The 20,000-nt window shown below is 36.9% G+C and overlaps 1 long non-coding RNA gene across 1 annotated transcript in view; it reads left to right on the top strand.

Annotated features, from left to right (window-relative positions):
- LOC144960083 (uncharacterized) overlaps positions 1–20,000 on the top strand; it is a 197,436-nt gene that overhangs the window by 100,135 nt on the left and 77,301 nt on the right. Inside the window, exon 6 of the long non-coding RNA XR_013642752.1 lies at positions 2,387–2,511. This is a non-coding gene — a long non-coding RNA (uncharacterized LOC144960083). The remainder of the gene's footprint in view (positions 1–2,386; positions 2,512–20,000) is intronic.

Genomic DNA, 20,000 nt, shown 5'->3' with positions numbered 1-20,000 from the left:
ACTTGACATTATGTTTTCAGTTAGCAGAGCACTCGCATCACAATAAAAGGGACCGAGATAGATCCCGGGTGCAGTCAAGACTTTTTCTGATCCCCCCTCCCCCCACCCCTGTCCACTCAGCAGTGATTGGGTCGCATGGTCTGTTAGATCTGATGGAAAGTACTTTGCAAAAGACTAGCATCCTACCCAAAGGGTAGCAAGCAATTGCTATTGTCCATTTCACGCTGTGGAAACTGGGATAAACTCTGGCTTCATAGGCCAAATGGTTCTGAAGGACTACCTACTACAATATTTTCGACTCAAACTTTCTTCAGTCAAAGTCAAAAATTGAAAAAGGATTTTGATCCTCAAACTCAAACATTCTGTGTTAAAAACCCTAAATGTTTTATGTTAAAATATTTGTTTGAAAGGTTGTTAGGAATATTCATTTTAAAAATTTGAAAAATATATATTTTACATGTTAAAAAAATTTTAACCTTGAGAATTCATGGTCCCAGGTTTGAGACTTTTTGACAAGTGGGGGGGGGGGGGGGGGGGTTGTTCATCTTAATCATCAATTATTTGAAATATAAACATTAAAAAAAATAAAGAAGTTTTATCAGAGTAGAGCGGAATAAAGCATCGACAGATTTAAGTCACCTGGTCTAATTACCTGGCCCTCTTATCTAAACAGAGATCAGGGCCTCTCTAATTTACCCCCATTCATTTTCTCTTTTATTAAAAAATCAAAATCATTGGGGTTTTAAAAAAAAAAATCATAACATGTCAAAATGGGATGACACATGTTTCAACAGCCGTCTGACTCATTGGAATCACTCATCTAATCTAAATGGGACATCTGTCTGAGCAACTGATAGTAACACAGTGAAATCTCCGCCTTCACCCCCCCCCCCCCCCCCTTCTCCCTATACCTGGCACATCACTATTGAGAGCATTAATTCTCTGAATACCAGACCCCCTTTTAATTACCCATGTTTTCAAAAAAAATATTAAATATAATCACATTGTAATACCAGTAAAGATCATGTGATTTGTTAAACAAATTTTTTTTAAAGATTTAAGAAAGGGACAACTCTGGCTCCATGGGCCTATGACTCTGAAGGAAGAGCCGGGAAAGTGTGGACAAAGTCGTCCACATTCTTTGGAACCTTTGAGAGATTTTTCCTCCTACTCTATTGGTGCTAGACTGTCAGTCATCGGTCTATTTTTCATTATTCAACTGATATAAACTGATGAAAGCGAATATATTTCCTTAGCTTTTCCAAATTAACTAATCATTGGAGCAATGTTGTGGCGAATGTGATAAAAAGTTATAAACCACTTTTTTGGCACAGCTTCACCACCGCAAACTGAGCCACTGAGAAGTGACTACTTGTTCAAGGCCACCACGCAGTACAGTTGGGTTTTGAAATCGGTGCCTTTTGGTTATGAAGTGAAGTGATGACCATACCACAGTGCCACATGATGTCAAGTTAATCTATCTAACTTGAGTTCAAACTGATTCTTGCTAATAATCATGTCCCAGTTCTTGTTTTCTAAATTTAATAATAATAAGATACCTGCCAACCCTTCTGTTTTTGGCCAAATCTTTCCTATTTTCATTTTTCCTTTCCCATATTTCCGCCATTTTCTCTTAAATCCCAATTTTCAAAAATGATGATAATGGTAAGAAAAACGAAATTGGGGGGTAAAAAGGTGATTAAAAAAAAAAAAGAAAAAAAAAGAAGAGGGAGCCAAAAGGGAGCTAAGTAGGAAAATTGATTTTCATTCCATTTCCCCCCCCTTCCCCATTCCATAACCTAATGCATGTGACGATATATGACTATTTAAAAAAAATAATTTTTTTTACGATAACTACTATGTTACTAGTGTGCATCTTGTGTGAGTGTGTCTATGTCAATATTGTATTGTTATAAATGTGTAACCAAATGACAAATTGCCACTTTTTTGGGGACAATAAAGATATATTATTATTATTATTATTATGTAGTTTTGCCAGCTGTGCCCGAATACTGTCTTTATGTGTTTGGTGGCAAAGTTGAGTGATAATTTTGATACATTGTTGATCCATTGTTTACAAGATTCCTAATTTTTGTCTCATTTTCGGACATTCTGATTCCACTTTTGGAATATGAAGGGTTGGCAGGTCTGTAATAAAAGAGAAATCATTGCTCATTGCTAATTTTAGTAACATGATGTGTTGCATGTGTACATGATTTACTTGTTACCATTTTCCACAACAATGCTGCTACAGAACAACAACCTCTCTTTACAACTATCTTGATGTGGTACTCACAACTTTGAATAACAAAAACGGACATTTTCATTTCACAATTTCACCATGCACAGTGCGCTTCATCACAATGCTTCATTTATATCTTAACAGGCTACATGGAACAAATTTCCAACTTCATGCCGTGCAAGTTGCTGCCCCTTATAATTTGGTACTACCTATTCACTCTTCGAGTCAAGTGAGGTGACGTTATTCATGCACCTGAAAAAAGTAATGGGGTAAGAATTTTGCAATCATTTTCAACCTCCTCATCACTCACCATGTTCATCACTGAGTATAACAAGATAGAGATGCCGTACTGTTGAGCAGCTGATGCCATTCAATATCAGAGTTGCCTACCCTTAACAATCAAAATTTTGACATAAAAATCAGGGTTTCAATTATAGATAGTGTGCGCTTGGCTAAGAAAGTTACAATATTGCCAGACCAACACACAAAACTATGTCCAATCTTGGTCGTTTATAGTCTGGTTAATACGCTTTAGTGAGAATCACTTATAAACGTGGATGGCAAAAAGCAATAACAAAGACCTGAGTGATGTCAATTTCATTCTATCTATATTTTATTTTTTTTCCACCTCGAAAAAACCTTCCCTTAGAAATTTGTCTCTCAGATAAAAGAGTGATGATAATAAGTAATATTAAATGCTTTGTAATTAAATTCAATACAAGTATGCCAAAACCATTTGTCTTACAACAAACTGTACACATCACAAACAATGGATGAAATCAAGTCAAAGAAGTAAATGATTTTTTAAAATCCTGTCAGAAATTAAAACAAAATCTGGCATAAGGTGATGTATAAATCCCTGGTGCAGTAGAATGTATTATCTGACCCTGACCCTCTGTCCATTTAGCAGTAATTGGCAGCAGGATCCGTTCGATCTTGCAGAAAGTACTTTGCGATAGATTAGCCTTTTATTCTGTCACATGGACTTTTTAAAAAGCAACAACAACAAAAAAAGAAACATTTACAATTCTATTTTTTTTTAAATGCTTGCCTGCCACAAGTAGATTTTTTTTGGTTTAAATCCTGAATTTCAACTAAACCGAACTGTATCATGCCAAAATGCATGATTTCCACCAATGCACTCCATTGTTTCATTTATTTCCCCATATTTCCATTTCATACTGTACATCTCGCCTGTTGGACGCCCTTTCTGTTCTAACACTGTCAAGTATAGACTGCTAATTTTTACATCGACAATTATTCCTCCAAAACGCTTTAGAAATGATGCATTGGATTTCAATTTGTCCTGATACACAACATCGCTGAGTAGAATAACAATATTTTCTCAAATTTGCCAACCCCCCCCCCCCCCTTCCTCGACACACTCACACACCTTTCCCCTTCTGTTTATGGATTAAATCTCCGAAGGTGGAGAAAGCAAAATATAAAATATCCATAACAGGCCTGGGATATTCTGCAAAACATGCCAAGATCCCAAACAAGATGGTGGAAAGAAATTACATTGCACTGTTTAATGATGAGAAAAGGAAACAATGCATGGAGAAACATTTGCCCAGGGTGACCACCAGTGAGCTGTGTACTCTTACAAAACACACTATTTTTCATTTTGGCAGGAAAACTTTTTATTTCAAATATTGATCATTCAAGATAGCCGCAAACGTCATAAATGCTAAAATATGACCCAAATTGGCCAAAAGACCTAAGGCAAAGAGTTCTGACAAGTCGGGGGTCATCTTAAACGATTGAATATTTAAATTAAAAGGATTTTTGGCCAAAAAGAACCAAAAAAAAAAATGGTGTCCTTTTGGTGTACAGCCGCTGGGTGCTTAAAGAGTGATCGGAACTCGGTGACCTCGTCCTTCAGGTCAAAGAGAGCCGGGGGTGTATTCTCGCCATCATAAAACACACAGGAAATGTGGTGTATTTATCTAATACATATTGGTTTTTACATTTTCCATCTTCATATCTTTCCACCTCCTCTCACAATCCATGGGGTTCCAGATAGCTCAATTGGTAGAACGCCCGCCTTAAAAGCTTGAGAACTGGCAGTTTCAATCCCAGGTTGAGTTAATTTTCTTCTATTTCATTTTCCGCATTACCCCCTTTCCCTCGTGCATGATTGCTTTGCCGGTTCTACCAGAAGTGGTGGAAAGTATTTTACGATAATTTAGTGTCCTATCTAAAAACAGCAAGTAATTTACAGTCTCATTAACACTACATAAACTGGGATAAACTACAGCTCCATGGGCCTTATCTGTAGTACTTTTTATAAAATCCTAGAATCTAAGACTAATGTTTATGAATGTTTGATAGCCAAAGAGAGGTCATTTTAACTCTCTCAACCCTAACACCGACTATACCCATAGTTTGCCCGAATTACTTTTACCCCAGGTCTATTTATTACATTTTTCTGAGACAAATTAAAGGCATAGAATCAAAGCTAATGTTTTTAGTTTTTACATGTTAGTGGTAGTTGAATAAAACCATCTATGTACATGCTCATTTTTAATACATTTTTTCCACTTTTGAAAAGTAGCAAACATATCTAGGATTGAGTGAGTTAAAAGATCTGATCCAATCAATACTATTGCACAGCTTTAACATTGACGATAGATATAATATTTGCTGGTGTGGGATGGTATTAGATTATTGCTCTGTATCACAAAATGAATTCATGACCGTATCTTGCTATGTCTGGCATGCTGTGCATTTTGTTTCTTACTGTTCTCTTATAATAAATATGAGCCGTGAGTTATTCAATCAGCATACAGTGCTTACAGCTTTGAAAATTTCTTCAGCTATCGTTTATCTTATTAAAACTAGTAAAGTAAACATTTCAGGGGGTTCTACTTATACCTGAAATTAAAAAAACAAAAACCACCATGACTGGAACCAGGTCCGTATAGGTTGATAAAAGTAAGACTTACTTAACAGCGCTCTGGTAGCAGCCCTTCAGAGCTGTTAGGCCAATGGAGCCAGAGTTTATCCCAGTTTCTAAAGTGAGAAATGGAAAATAGTCATTGCGTGCAACCCTTTTGGAAAGGGTGCTAATCTGACTTAACTCACTCAATCCTAGAGATTTTTGCTACTTTTCAAAATTGGAAAAAATGTATTATAAATGACATGTACATAGTTTTATTCAACTATGCAAAAACTAAAAACATTAGCATTGATACTACGCCTATAATTTGTCTCAGAAAAATGTAATAACTAGGCATGAGGTAAATGTAACCCGGGTAAACTACAGATATAGTCGTTATTAGGGTTGAGTGAGTTAAAAGTACTTTCCATCTGAACTAACAAACACTGCTGGATGGACAGGGGGTCAGAAAAGAAAATCTAGACTTAACTCGGGATTGATCTCTGTCCTTTTGCTTGTGAAGCGAGTGCTCTACCAACTCAGTTATCGAGATCTCTACGACATGAAACGAAAATTTGATTCTCTACAGACAACTGGGGTCATAAATGATGCATTATGGTGCTCATTGGGCATGGTAAAACTATAAAATCATGCTATGTATATACAGACCTACCTAAAGCAATAAACAAACAAAAAAATTGTAATATGTTTTTTAATTTCCACCCTTACTTTAATGGACCTTTAAAAATGGTTAAGGACAGATAATATGTAATAAATGTCATTTGTATTGCCTCTTACCAAGGCCCTCTATATAGAAGGTCTTGCTCTTACCCCTATTGCAACGGACATGATGTGTTGTTTTATTTGGAAAGAGACCAATTATAAATGAGAAAAATACATCAAAAATATTTTTAAAACACAAACAAACCAAAACTTCTTAAAACAATTTTTGTCCCAAATTATTAATTTTAAAATCCTAATATGTAACATAACAAACAAACGAAAATATCTTCATTTGACTCCGAAAGAAGCTGTTTGTATACAGAAAGAATTCTATTTATCTAGATAATTATTCTATTTTATCTTTTTTGAATTCTCATCTCTCTCTCTCTCACTCTCTCTCTCTCTCTCTCTCTCTCTCTCTCTCTCTCTCTCTCTCTCTCTCTCTCTCTCTCTCTCACTCTCTCTCTCTCCTATACCATCAATCACACACAACATATACAATACAGTCCATATCATTCATGTTACAAATAATTTTAAAATGCACTTTTATGAAAGCATGCATACATGCAGGCAAGCATGTGGTGAATTTGAAGCCCCACAACAGTGATTTGAATCAAAAACCAGCCCGCCAACCAATCACCAATCACCAGACAGCTTATCAACCCACAGCATAAGCATGTGCTAATGCAGTTGCTGCTTCCCCGCTCATTCCCTTTGATTGGCGAGGCTTGACTAAGCGGTTGGCAGGTCCTGATCCCAAATCCAGCCTCTCTTATAACTATATATAAATCTTAAGCACGTCTGCCTGTCTGTCTAGTCAACCACACCACACCACACAAACACTGCCACCTCTCATCTCTCTCATTTTTTTTCTTCTTCTTTTCCCTTCCCCATTTTCAGTTTCAAACAATGCAGATAACATGCATTTTGTGTACATGTGTGTAAGGTAGAGATAGAGAGTATTTATGAGTGTGGGTATAAGAGAGAGTAGTGTGCATGTGTAAATGTATGTGTGTGAGAGGTTGAGAGAGAGAGAGAGAGAGAGAGAGAGAGAGAGAGAGAGAGAGAGAGAGAGAGAGACAGAGAGAGAGAGAGAGAGAGAGGGTAGATAGAGAGCATGTGTATGTGTGTGTGTGAGAGAAAGATTAAGAGTGTTTATTATGTGTTTGCATGTGTCCCATCTACCCACTCAAACTTTAACCTATATACAAGACAGTGAATCAATCCAGTTTTTTTACTGGATATTTTTCTTTCTTCCTCTCTAAACAAAACCTACAATTAGAATCGTGTACCATTTGTCTAGTTTTCAGTATGCAAGCAAGACACTTTACTTTTAAACAATAACAAGCTGTTAAGGATTGTTCTATTCACTCAAAGCAATCGTTTTTTTTTTTTTAATCCTTAAAAAAAGATCTTGGCCAACGGGAGGAGAGGAAATAAAAGCGTTGTTCGTCAGCATTTTGTCTCATGTCAGAGTGCCATATTGGAGGTAGAGTGTGCATGTGTGTGTGGTGTGTTATGCGCATGCGTCCGGGGGAGATTCACAAGGAGAATTTCATATGACTTGGTCATTTTTGGAGGGGAAAATTAACCTATTCTTAATGGCGCTTTGCAGATTTGCATATTTTGCGCGTAAAAAGGGTTTGTTTTGCAATCTTTTGCGCGTAAAACAGCCTTTGTATTTCCGGTGAAAGGATGGAAACTGGACGTGTTCCATATGTGGTGTGAGAAAAGAGCATGTGTCTTTCAGCATTCGACCGGACAAGAAGGAGAAGGTAACTATGATTCCACATCTTTTTCGACTAGATTTCATTGGCTACAAAATATAATACGATCATTGAGGTTTACTCGTAAAATCATGATTTCTTTCGAATGCATTTACCGCTTCTCAAGTGTTAATAGTGAGTAATTCACTCTCGTTAACTGATGCTGATATTGAAAAAGCACGCTTTCCGAGCCAGACATCTCTTCTTACCGAGGGAAAGCTCTTCCTCAAAGGCAGTCGTCATCTTATTCCCCGGATGTTAATCCGGTTGAACATGGCGATGAATGAAAAGATATGTAAATTTTAAGAAAGACATAAATACTTACTCATCATATAATCATTAACCATCCATGCCACGTGTTAAGCTTTGCTATCTTGAACGACGCTTACCATACTTTAATGTCATGTATTCTCACTGTTCGCCAATGCGCTGCGTATTTACTTTGACTGAATGCATCTGGAGAATACAAAAAGCGTTTAACAAAAAGTGAATACGTATAACGTATGATGGATTCCATCGTAATACTTAACAATTTTCTCATTACTAGCATTATGCCATATTTACAGTATAAATTTACGTAGATAAAATGTATGCGTATATACTTTTTTATTTCTTGCAAAACAGGTTTCGGACTAAAGCAATCTCATGACGCCTCAAAGATATGTACTTATTGTAGTCACAATGTGCTACCAATCATATTTCCATAGACTTGAGATGCATTATTTTCCAATTCAGGCAAATGGGCTGGAGAGATTTTTTTTCTTTGTTTTTATTTCGTGCGACAGTGACCAAGCAGGATGATCAACCGAATTCGATCAATATGGAGCCTGGCTCAGGTATCATTGACCGTACTCGGGTAAATAACGCTCTTACCCATAACCCCTCTAAACTGGGGTGTGAAATACACGACTATAGGTGGGGAATGGATATTGTAAATGTACTAGAAAATAATAGTGTACTGTGAAACTCAAATACATCACTCTACAAAACGACATGCTTTAAGCATTAAAGATTCCATATTTTTCGTTAAAAAAAAAAAGAAAAAAGAAGAGAGATAAAGAGAGAAGAAATTGATAGAGGAATAAAAAAATTTCCCCTTTCCATTCCACCTCAAAACGATTGCTCGCTCGCTCCTCATGCAAACTTACTGCACGCCTTCAATTTCACAGTATTAAAAAACAAATGTTGAAACTCTTCAGGCTTAGGCGCAAGGTAAAATGCATCATATGCAAACTCAGCACTGATTGGTTTCATGCACACATTTGACCTAATGCCCTTCATTTTTCATGCGTATCTGATAACGAAGACGTTTTCATCTTGATAAAATATTTTATCAGGAAAATTATAAACACTATACGGGAACCTAAGATATTTGAAATGAGTATACATGTGACCTTATAATATTCTGAATCAGTATGTGGGCTAGGTATAAAAACTAGTAAGCTAAAGAATTATAACTTTGACAGCAGTTGCGATCGTAAGCATTATTTGGCGTTTTTATATTGCGTTTTATCAACTTGATGTGTTCAGAGTGCTTTACAATAGGTCCAAAACCAATGACAACATGGCACCTTTTTAACTTCCAAGTGATATTACAATTTTTTTTCAGAGACAATGTTGTTATTGATCACATACTCCTTTTACATCTGAGTATGATGAGAAAATGTGAGAAAGAGCGTTTTCCAAGAATTCAACCTTGTGATGCCAACAGTGGTAATCAAACCTGGAATCTACAAGTTACAAGCCTAGGGTCATAATCATAACACTAAACCGCAAAGCTGCACAAAAATGCCCAACAGCTATTTCTAAAACTAAATGTTGGTATGTGTAGAAAAAATGCCAACTGTATCCGGAATTGGAAAATACGCTACCACACAGCATTCCGAACCATCTTGATGAGCCAAAATTCAATTCAATATGTTTCCCCTTTTTACCCTTTACTATTGTAAAAAAAAAAATAAAAAAAAATAATAATGATAAAAATTGGAAGAAATTCCCAAAACAAAATATCTTCGGGCGATTCTTCGAACTGACATGAGATGGAATCGCTAAACAAGAGCTAATCTCAAACCAAAGCTAACAAGACTCTTGGCTACCTTAAATAGAACTTGAAAACCAGGAGCCAATCACCAAAATTGGCAGCAAACATTGAAGTAATCTACTGACAAAATGTGCGATGAAACTAAGACGAATACTGTCTACAGTACTGAATTTTCATTCATACACTTCAAAAGGCTATTTATGTGCTATTAGTTTTTTCCTCGACATTCCTTTTTTGTGGTGCGTGTATGCATCGTGTCCCACTACTTAAGGGCCCAAACGTTTGCTTTGTTTCAACATATGCAGACCTGTCAAGTACTAGGAAAAATTCGTAGAAATACAAATTTTTGGCTCCAGCTACAGAACAACATTCACTTCTTTGACTCAATAAATCTTGTAGAAAAGTAAAGATTAGTAGTTCCAAAGAACCTATATTCAGGACTTTGGAGCATTTTTGGATCAGTCTGAAGGCAAATTGTTTATTTCTAAAGCTATTTAAAGAGACTTTTTTCTCTTCTCCCCTTGGAAACTACGATCTTTTGAAATTTCAAGTAGGCAGCTCTGCAATTTGTGAGTCACATTTCCTCTATACATCCACTTACGCACCCTTGCTTTTAAAAATCCACTTATTGTTGGCTAAGCTGTCTCATATACAACAAATACCTTATGAAGTTCCGTTAAATCTACACACCGGATGAGCCGTCTTTATTTAAATATCAACATACAGTAATATACTAGTGAGTGGGTTTATTTTTTAAATATTTATCTGTTTTATTTGGGGGGGGGGGGGGGGGGGGGGGGGGGGGGGGGGAGAATCTTGTTTTTAGAAGTTTAATGGCACTTGCAACACTCATGGGTCAAGTCTGAGAACAGACTTAGAGTAGGCATTGTTTATTTAGGAGTAATTTTAGGTTTGTTTTTATTTTGAACACTCCACCCCCTTCTACTCAGCAATGAATGAGCAGCTGGGTCTGTTGGATCTAGTGGAAAATACTTTGCAAAAGACTAGCGTACAATCCAAAGGGTAGCAAGCAATTGCTATTGATCGTTTCACATTATAGAAACCAGGATAAACTCTTGCTCCATGGGCCTATTGACTCTAAAGGACTTCTTTTACAACTACAGTCCACTCCGGATAATCGCAACACCTTGGGATCAGCGAAAATGTTTCGATTAACCGAAGTTGAGTTTCCTGTCCATTATTGCAACACTGTACACATATATGGTAAACTCAAACCAGCTAATGTAAACATTGTTCTTAGTCTACCATAGACTGAGCAATTTGATCGAAATTTAAACCATATGGCAGCCCTGTATAGATTTTGATAAGCAAAAGCAGCTTTGATGCAAGCTGACATCTTATTCAGATTGGATTCACTTTCACTCTTTTATTCTCAATGTTGGTAAGAGTCAAAGAGATTAGCCATGATTAGAGACAATAAGCTCTCACCAAACCTGTTGGTCACAATGCACGGTTGTCAATCCCAAAACGAAGGAGAAGGATATTGCTCAGTCTCTCTTTACAACTGTCATCATCTACCTGTTGTCTAGACTATGCCAAGCCCCCTCGCCTCCTATTTAATAGTCACAGATGACATCACAAAGTCATACCGCAAAGCCCCGCCCTCTTTTGACACATTAGTGTATCATTAAATCCCACTCACTCTGGATTCTTCAACCTGTCATGATTTCACCCATGATTAAATTTCATCATATTTTGTTTGATTGATTTCCTGAACTTGTCACGTTTTAAGGTCGAAAATTTGTTTCGATTAACCGAAGTTTGTTGCAATTAACCAGTGACTTTTATAAAGAAATAATTCCGTTTCTTGAGAAATGTTGCGATCAACATAATTGCGATTATCCGGAATGGACTGTAATAGTCATATTATTACCATTATCATTGTTATTATTGACATCATCATCATTATAGTCACTACTATGATAAGGATAAATACCAAAATCATTTTCAAAACCTTAAAATGTTACACTACACATTACTTAACCTACTTTAGAGTGTGCGTACTTCAAATTCTATTCTTAGGCATAGACATATTGCACTACAAACATCCGTAGGAGAATAAATAAACACAGTGAAGTTCATTGCGGATATCAATCTACATATCATTTCATGTCAACATATTATGTTGACATCTGCTACACACTTACAATGTTAAAGGACTTGGGAATTGCCCCTTGAAAAATGTATTATTGAATGAAAGGATGACTAAAGCAAGCAAACAGGGCCTTTCCAATGAGACTATTTAGACATTTAATTTTCCTTATTAATCCAGTTACAGTTAATCTCTCTCTCTACTCTTTCGTTAGTTAGCACATCTATCCAGTTTTAGTTATTGACTAAGAGTTTGACAACCAGCACAGTTGATACTAGATGAATGATTACACACTGCTAGATCTATGCCCTACATAGTATGTCTCTGATTCTAAAACATATAAATATATATATATATCTGTAATAATGTTCAGTACATACACACATGTAAAACAAAAAGATATCTGTGTTCAAGATAAAACAATCGAGGTGTGTGTGTGTGTGTGTGTGTGTATGTGTGTGTGGGGTGGGGGGGGGGGGGGAGGGGGGAATGTATGCAAAAAATTACATGTGTGAATAATTCTTCAGACATGTTTGTTGCAAATAGGTGTGAGTAGTTGAGAAGAGCCTATTGGGACGACGTGAAGTAGAAGGATAAAGTGAGAGGGAGAGAGAGAGTGAGTGTGTGCATATGTTTGTGAAGAGGAAGAGTGAAAAGTGTGTGGGTGCTTGTATGTGTGAGAGAGAGAGAGAGAGAGAGAGAGAGAGAGAGAGAGAGAGAGAGAGAGAGAGAGAGAGAGAGAGAGAGAGAGAGAGAGAGAGAGAGAGAGAGAGAGAGAGAGAAAGGTGTGTTTGTGAAAGAAAAAGAAAGAGAAAGAGAGATAAAGCGAGAGAGAGTGAGAGAAAGAGGTTGTATGTGGTACAGATAGAATATGGAGAGAGAAAGAGAAGAGTTTCTATGTGTATGTGTGTTTGTGAAAGACAGAGAGAGAGGGGAGTGCCTGTATGTGTATATTGAGGGAGAGAATGAGAGAAAGGAGTGCCTGTGTGTATGTTTTGAGAGAGAGAGAGAGAAAGAGAGAGAGAGAGAGAGAAGAGAGAGAGAGAGAGAGAGAGAGAAGAGAGAGAGAAGAGAAAGAGAGAGAGAAGAGAGGAGAGAGGAGAGAGAAGAGAGAGAGAGAGAGAGAGAGAGAGGAGAGAGAGAGAGAGAGAGAGATATATATAACAGAGTAAAGCCGTTATGTGGTCTAGTAGTATGACACTCGCTTTCGGATCGGAAGGTCCTGGATTCGAGCCTCGCTCGGCGCATAGTTGAGTGTTTGGAAAAGGCTCTTTACTCTCGTTCTCTCACCACACTGAGGTGTAAAATGAGTAACCAGACGGGAACAGCGTTGTCTCTGTCTGAAAAAATATTGTAATATCGCCTTACAGGCGTCAAGTCTCATTCTACATGTTACGTGTTGCGGTTGGTCAGGGACCACTTGTAAAGTGCTTTGAGCATGATAAGTGGATATTGCACTATATAAAAGCTCATCTTATAATATTCTCATCAAATTTTTTTGTTTTTGTTTTTAAAGCAATGTATTGAACATCATTTCCGTTCTATTCAACATGGACAATAAATTCCTCTCCATTCATGGCAGACATGCTGATTGTCGTGGATGGATATATAAAAACAATGAAAATTAACCAGTAGATCAAAACAAGGAATTTGTGACACACCTTCACATGTGCTCGGACAAACACGGTTGCTTGTTTATAAACAATAACACGAATGAAATCGACCTCTCTCTGATCATTGTTATTGTTTTTATACCAACAAATGGGTGACAAGATCTTGATATATTATAAACTTTTAAGTTTACACACAGTTTTCTGTATTGGCTCTATGGATTAAGGTGGTAGAGTATGGTATTTCACTTAGACGCACATCATCGATAGTAAAACCTGTGTAGTTCGCTATGCTTACCAATCACAGCCATTGTTTACATCATGATGACTGTCCGAAAGGCGTGGTTATCTAAGTGTCTATAGGCCTTGAAGACAAAGAACGGGCCCTGATAGGGTTTACTTACACAACTCAGTCTGTAGAACAGAACCGTATTGGTCACAAGCACAGTGAGTTTTTTCCTGATCCCTCCAACCCGGTCATTTGTTTGTTTGTTGCTTTAGGTCTCTTCCAACACAATTGAGGTTATATGAGAGACCGCTGAAATAAAAAAACAAGCAATCTAACAAAAATAGTACAAATGTCAATCAAAATCATAACCTAAAGATATCATAAGCTAAATTATAAATAACCAAGAACAAACAGGCAGAGGATTTACAGGAAAAAAAATATCCCCTGTCAAAAATACAATCACAAACCAAAGAAGCAGGATAGGCTAGTAAAGAGAAGAAGAAACGACATCACTATCGGATCGTACACCCATGCGAACATCATAGGTATATGATTCAAGGGTGATGCTCCCATCCAACCACCCACTAACCCGGTCATCAAAGATTGGTTAGACAAGTCTCTTAGATCTGGTGGATGGTATTGTGCCTATACAGACCTGCCTAGAATTACAATAAATTACAACACAAATAGTAGAAATACGAAAATTTAACTCCAGCTAAAGAGCTCAATTTGCCTCTTTGACTTAATAAAAAATAATGTTGAGAAGGACAGTTTAGTTACTAAGAGCATATATTCAGGGCTATGGAGCATGTTTTGGTCATGAAGAGGGCTGATGACTCATTTCTAAAGCTATTTAAAGTGACCTTTTCTTTTGATAAGTGGATATTGCACTATATAAAAGCTCATCTTATAATATTCTCATCAAATTTTTTTGTTTTTGTTTTTAAAGCAATGTATTGAACATCATTTCCGTTCTATTCAACATGGACAATAAATTCCTCTCCATTCATGGCAGACATGCTGATTGTCGTGGATGGATATATAAAAACAATGAAAATTAACCAGTAGATCAAAACAAGGAATTTGTAACACACCTTCACATGTGCTCGGACAAACACGGTTGCTTGTTTATAAACAATAACACGAATGAAATCGACCTCTCTCTGATCATTGTTATTGTTTTTATACCAACAAATGGTGACAAGATCTTGATATATTATAAACTTTTAAGTTTACACACAGTTTTCTGTATTGGCTCTATGGATTAAGGTGGTAGAGTATGGTATTTCACTTAGACGCACATCATCGATAGTAAAACCTGTGTAGTTCGCTATGCTTACCAATCACAGCCATTGTTTACATCATGATGACTGTCCGAAAGGCGTGGTTATCTAAGTGTCTATAGGCCTTGAAGACAAAGAACGGGCCCTGATAGGGTTTACTTACACAACTCAGTCTGTAGAACAGAACCGTATTGGTCACAAGCACAGTGAGTTTTTCCTGATCCCTCCAACCCGGTCATTTGTTTGTTTGTTGCTTTAGGTCTCTTCCAACACAATTGAGGTTATATGAGAGACCGCTGAAACAAAAAAACAAGCAATCTAACAAAAATAGTACAAATGTCAATCAAAATCATAACCTAAAGATATCATAAGCTAAATTATAAATAACCAAGAACAAACAGGCAGAGGATTTACAGGAAAAAAAATATCCCTGTCAAAAATACAATCACAAACCAAAGAAGCAGGATAGGCTAGTAAGAGAAGAAGAAACGACATCACTATCGGATCGTACACCCATGCGAACATCATAGGTATATGATTCAAGGGTGATGCTCCCATCCAACCACCCGCTAACCCGGTCATCAAAGATTGGTTAGACAAGTCTCTTAGATCTGGTGGATGGTATTGTGCCTATACAGACCTGCCTAGAATTACAATAAATTACAACAAAATAGTAGAAATACGAAAATTTAACTCCAGCTAAAGAGCTCAATTTGCCTCTTTGACTTAATAAAAAATAATGTTGAGAAGGACAGTTTAGTTACTAAGAGCATATATTCAGGGCTATGGAGCATGTTTTGGTCATGAAGAGGGCTGATGACTCATTTCTAAAGGCTATTTTAAATGCCTTTCTCCCCCCCCCCCCCCCCCCCCCCCTTAGAAACTACAATTTTTTTAAATTTCAGGTAGGCAGCTCTGCATATATATATTAAATTATAAAAACAAAAACCATGGGGAGACCTTCCATAAGCTACGACATCCCAAGTCTCCCCCCCCCCCCCCCCCTCCCAAACCCCCTACTAGAAGTTCTAGTGTAGGGGGTTTGGGAGGGGGGAGACTTAAAAAAAAAAAAAAAAGTTTCCCCCCCCCCCCCCCCAAACCCCCTACTAGAACAAGAATACTTGGGGGGATGTAGTAGCTTATGGAAGGTCTCCCAAACCCCTACTAGAACAAGAATACTTGGGGGGATGTAGTAGCTTATGGAAGGTCTCCCAAACCCCCTACTAGAACAAGAATACTTGGGGGATGTAGTAGCTTATGGAAGGTCTCCCAAACCCCCTACTAGAACAAGAATACTTGGGGGGATGTAGTAGCTTATGGAAGGTCTCCCAAACCCCCTACTAGAACAAGAATACTTGGGGGGATGTAGTAGCTTATGGAAGGTCTCCAAACCCCCTACTAGAACAAGAATACTTGGGGGGATGTAGTAGCTTATGGAAGGTCTCCCAAACCCCCTACTAGAACAAGAATACTTGGGGGGATGTAGTAGCTTATGGAAGGTCTCCAAACCCCTACTAGAACAAGAATACTTGGGGGGATGAAGTAGCTTATGGAAGGTCTCCCAAACCCCCTACTAGAACAAGAATACTTGGGGGGATGTAGCAGCTTATGGAAGGTCTCCCAAACCCCCTACTAGAACAAGAATACTTGGGGGGATGTTGTAGCTTATGGAAGGTCTCCCAAACCCCCTACTAGAACAAGAATACTTGGGGGGATGAAGTAGCTTATGGAAGGTCTCCCAAACCCCCTACTAGAACAAGAATACTTGGGGGGATGTAGTAGCTTATGGAAGGTCTCCCAAACCATGAAATCTAAAGCTCAACTTTTTGATAAAAGGAGCTATTTATAAAATATTCCAGGTATAATTATGATCAACTTCTACAATATGGTTTCGAGCATTCGCTCTCATCAGGAAGTGAAAGTAAAAGTCGATTGTCGTGTTTATCGTACTTTTTCCGTTTCGTAGTTATGGTGGTTCGCAATACATAAAAGGTGTTTGTTTCTATGTCTGCATGAGGATGTTAGTTCATTCTTTCTATTGAGAGTTTGCCATGTTTTCGGTTTTGTGATGATGTAGAATTTTTCTTCCAAAAAATCATTTCCAGAGCACAGTCGTACTCCCCCTCTTCTAAGATATATTCTTCAAATATATAATATATATATATATATATATATATATATATATATATATATATATATATATATATATATATATATATATATATATATTTTTTTTTTTTTTTTTTCTCTCACTTGATTTATCTTGAGCTTTCTCCCAAAATACACACACACACACACACACAATTATAGGACCCCACTAAGAGGAATACATTCAGATGCTTTCAAATCATTATATATTCTAAACAAAAAATTAACAATAAATAACAGAGAGAGAATTATCTCCGAAAACTATATTTATACACTTGACTGTTTCCTTCTCAGCCAAGGACTCTGGTTGGGGTCAGGACAAAACCAAGTAAATTCATTCCAAGACAAAGACAGGCATAGGGGGGCAGAAGACACAGCAAGTGGACCTCCCTGACCACTATGGGAAGACAAATGAAGCATTATGAAATTGATGCTCATGGGGCATGGGTGAACCTATGGAAATGTGCTATATATATCTTCACATTTATTTTATTTTATCTTACAACTCTCTCTCTCTCTCTCTCTCCCATTAAAAAAAAACCCACATCTGTCAGCTATCTATTACACTCAGATTTCTCTCTCTACCTCTTCAAAGAAAAAAACAAACAAAAAAACAAAACAATACCCAGTCTTTCATCTGTAAACTGAGATGCCCCCCCCCCCCCCTCTCTCTCTCTCTCTCTCTCTCTCTTCTTTAATTTACAGGCGGATTGAATTTAATACGGTATCCTCTTTCCCCATTTTAATTTTAAAGCTATCAATATGCATGAGGAACACATTGGTATAACATTTGAGGCAATGTTCATTTCTTAAATCTTGTTTCATAATCTTTATTCTTATTCTCAAAAGGGATAATATATATTAATAAAGTCTCGCTTTCTCCATGCACAAAAAGAAATAATAATAATAATAATAATAATAATAATAATAATAATAATAATAATAATAATAACAATAATAATAATAATAATAATAGTAACAATAATAATAGTAACAATAATAATAATAATAATAATAATAATAATAATAACAATAATAATAATAACAACAATATTAATAATTTAACAATAATAATAAACCAAACTGGTTAAGATATCTCCAGCTTTTCCCGCCAAAATGCTAATATCAAATCATACCACCACCACCATCAATAAACCACCACCGGTTTCCTCCCGCGAACACCTCTCACTACCAGCACGCTAGATCGCGAGCCAAAAGCCCGCCAAACCAAACTGAGGCCTATTAAAAACATGTAAATAGAATATAGAAGATAAGAGAAAAATAAAAACGTTACCCCACTTCTCGATACTATAAATAACTACATGCAAGTAACATGCCGTAATGCTCCTCATATTCTTACATGAACACCGTCTCGCACTGTGTGCGTGGTCGTGTGCATGTCAATGTGTTGTTTTATTTTAGGTGTGCAGGAATTTTTGGGAGTGCTTGGGCAGTTGGCGCAAAATTCGAATTTCATAAGGGATAGGGGGAGGGGGGGTATTCAAGCACGTGATCCGCGGGGTCCGGTTTCATTTCAAACAAGACTGTTGTGTTGTCTGTGTCATTAGTCATGCATTTCTTCTTATGTCATGTATTGCAATTTTGTACGAGTAGAATATCCCATCCATTCTATTGAACTGAGCATGTATGACATAAAGAAGCTGAATGAGGTGAAGAAAAGTAGAATGAGGATGATGAAGAGGAGGGGGAGGAAGAACAGTTGTTTTTTGGAGGTTTTTTTGATGTTCAAATAATATTAGTGACAGAATTAGAATTCTGTGAAGCCAAATACACAACGAAATTCAATGAAGCCAAATACACAACGCTATAATTATAATAATAATAATAATAACAATAATAATAATATTAATAATGAGACATGTAAACCAGATAAGAGGGGAAGAGACCATCATACTTTCAGAAACTACAAGTGAAAGTAAAAAGGCATTTGGGGAGGGGGGTGGGGGGGTGAGTAATTATATAAAATAGTCCATCAGAACCATAAAGCAAATGGACAGAACTGTCAATCCATTATGCCAATAAGCCGGGATCAGACAATTAAGAAATCGGGATTTACAAAACAATATACTTTGATATGATTCCTAGAACTATGAAGGGAATTAAAGCCTCTGTCTTGAAATAGAATAGAAAACTTGCAAGAAACGACATAAGAATATTTTCAGATTAGTTATAACCACTTGTTAAAAACATAACTAAATCATCAATATTTAAAAAAATAAATAAATAAGGAGAAAAAAAACAAAACATAATTTTAAAAGACCTGGCAGAATATTTTAAAGGCAATAATTTTTTAATTTAAAAAAAAAAAAAAAATTTGGGGGGGGGGGGGGGGGGGAGTCCCAGGCTAGAACGGGAAATGATGACTTGTGAAGTTTATCCAGTTTTCTGTATGTTAAAAGGGTAAAACCTATTAACTGTGCTCAAAGCAATATACATTGGGTCCCAAGTCAGAAATAGTTGTTTTTTTTAATGGAGAAATTATGAGATGAGCCTTTTCAAAGGACAACTTTGCAAAACCCAGGGCCAATAGATAGTGAAGTTGACGTCACTCGGGTCTTTGTTATTGTTGTTTTGCCATCCGCGTTTATGAGTACATCTCACTTAACTGTATTAACCAGCTATAAAAGTTCATGGTTACACAGAGTTTTGTGTAATGGTCCGTTATACTTCTGGATGGCAATGTTGTGAGCTTCTTAGCCAAGCGCATACTATCTATAAGCTGCAAGCCAAAAGTCCTCTCTCTCTCTCTCTCTCTCTCTCTCTCTCTCTCTCAAATTTACGGGATGATTGAATTGTTACCGCCCCTCCCCCCCACCACCACCACCTTTTTTTTTAACTGAAAGATATCAGTTTGCACGAGGAACATGTTTGGTATGAAATTTCAGACAATGTAATTGCGTAACAGTAGACATTGCAATGAAAAAAAAAATATATATATCTCGT

The sequence above is a fragment of the Berghia stephanieae genome, chromosome 14 (assembly GCF_034508935.2).
Source record: "Berghia stephanieae isolate SIO BIC M18660-M18661 chromosome 14, UCSD_Bste_1.3, whole genome shotgun sequence".
In the NCBI taxonomy this organism is placed as follows: Eukaryota; Metazoa; Mollusca; class Gastropoda; order Nudibranchia; family Aeolidiidae; genus Berghia; species Berghia stephanieae.
Note: the sequence above shows the minus strand (reverse complement) of the source record. Positions and strands in the feature narration are given on the sequence as shown.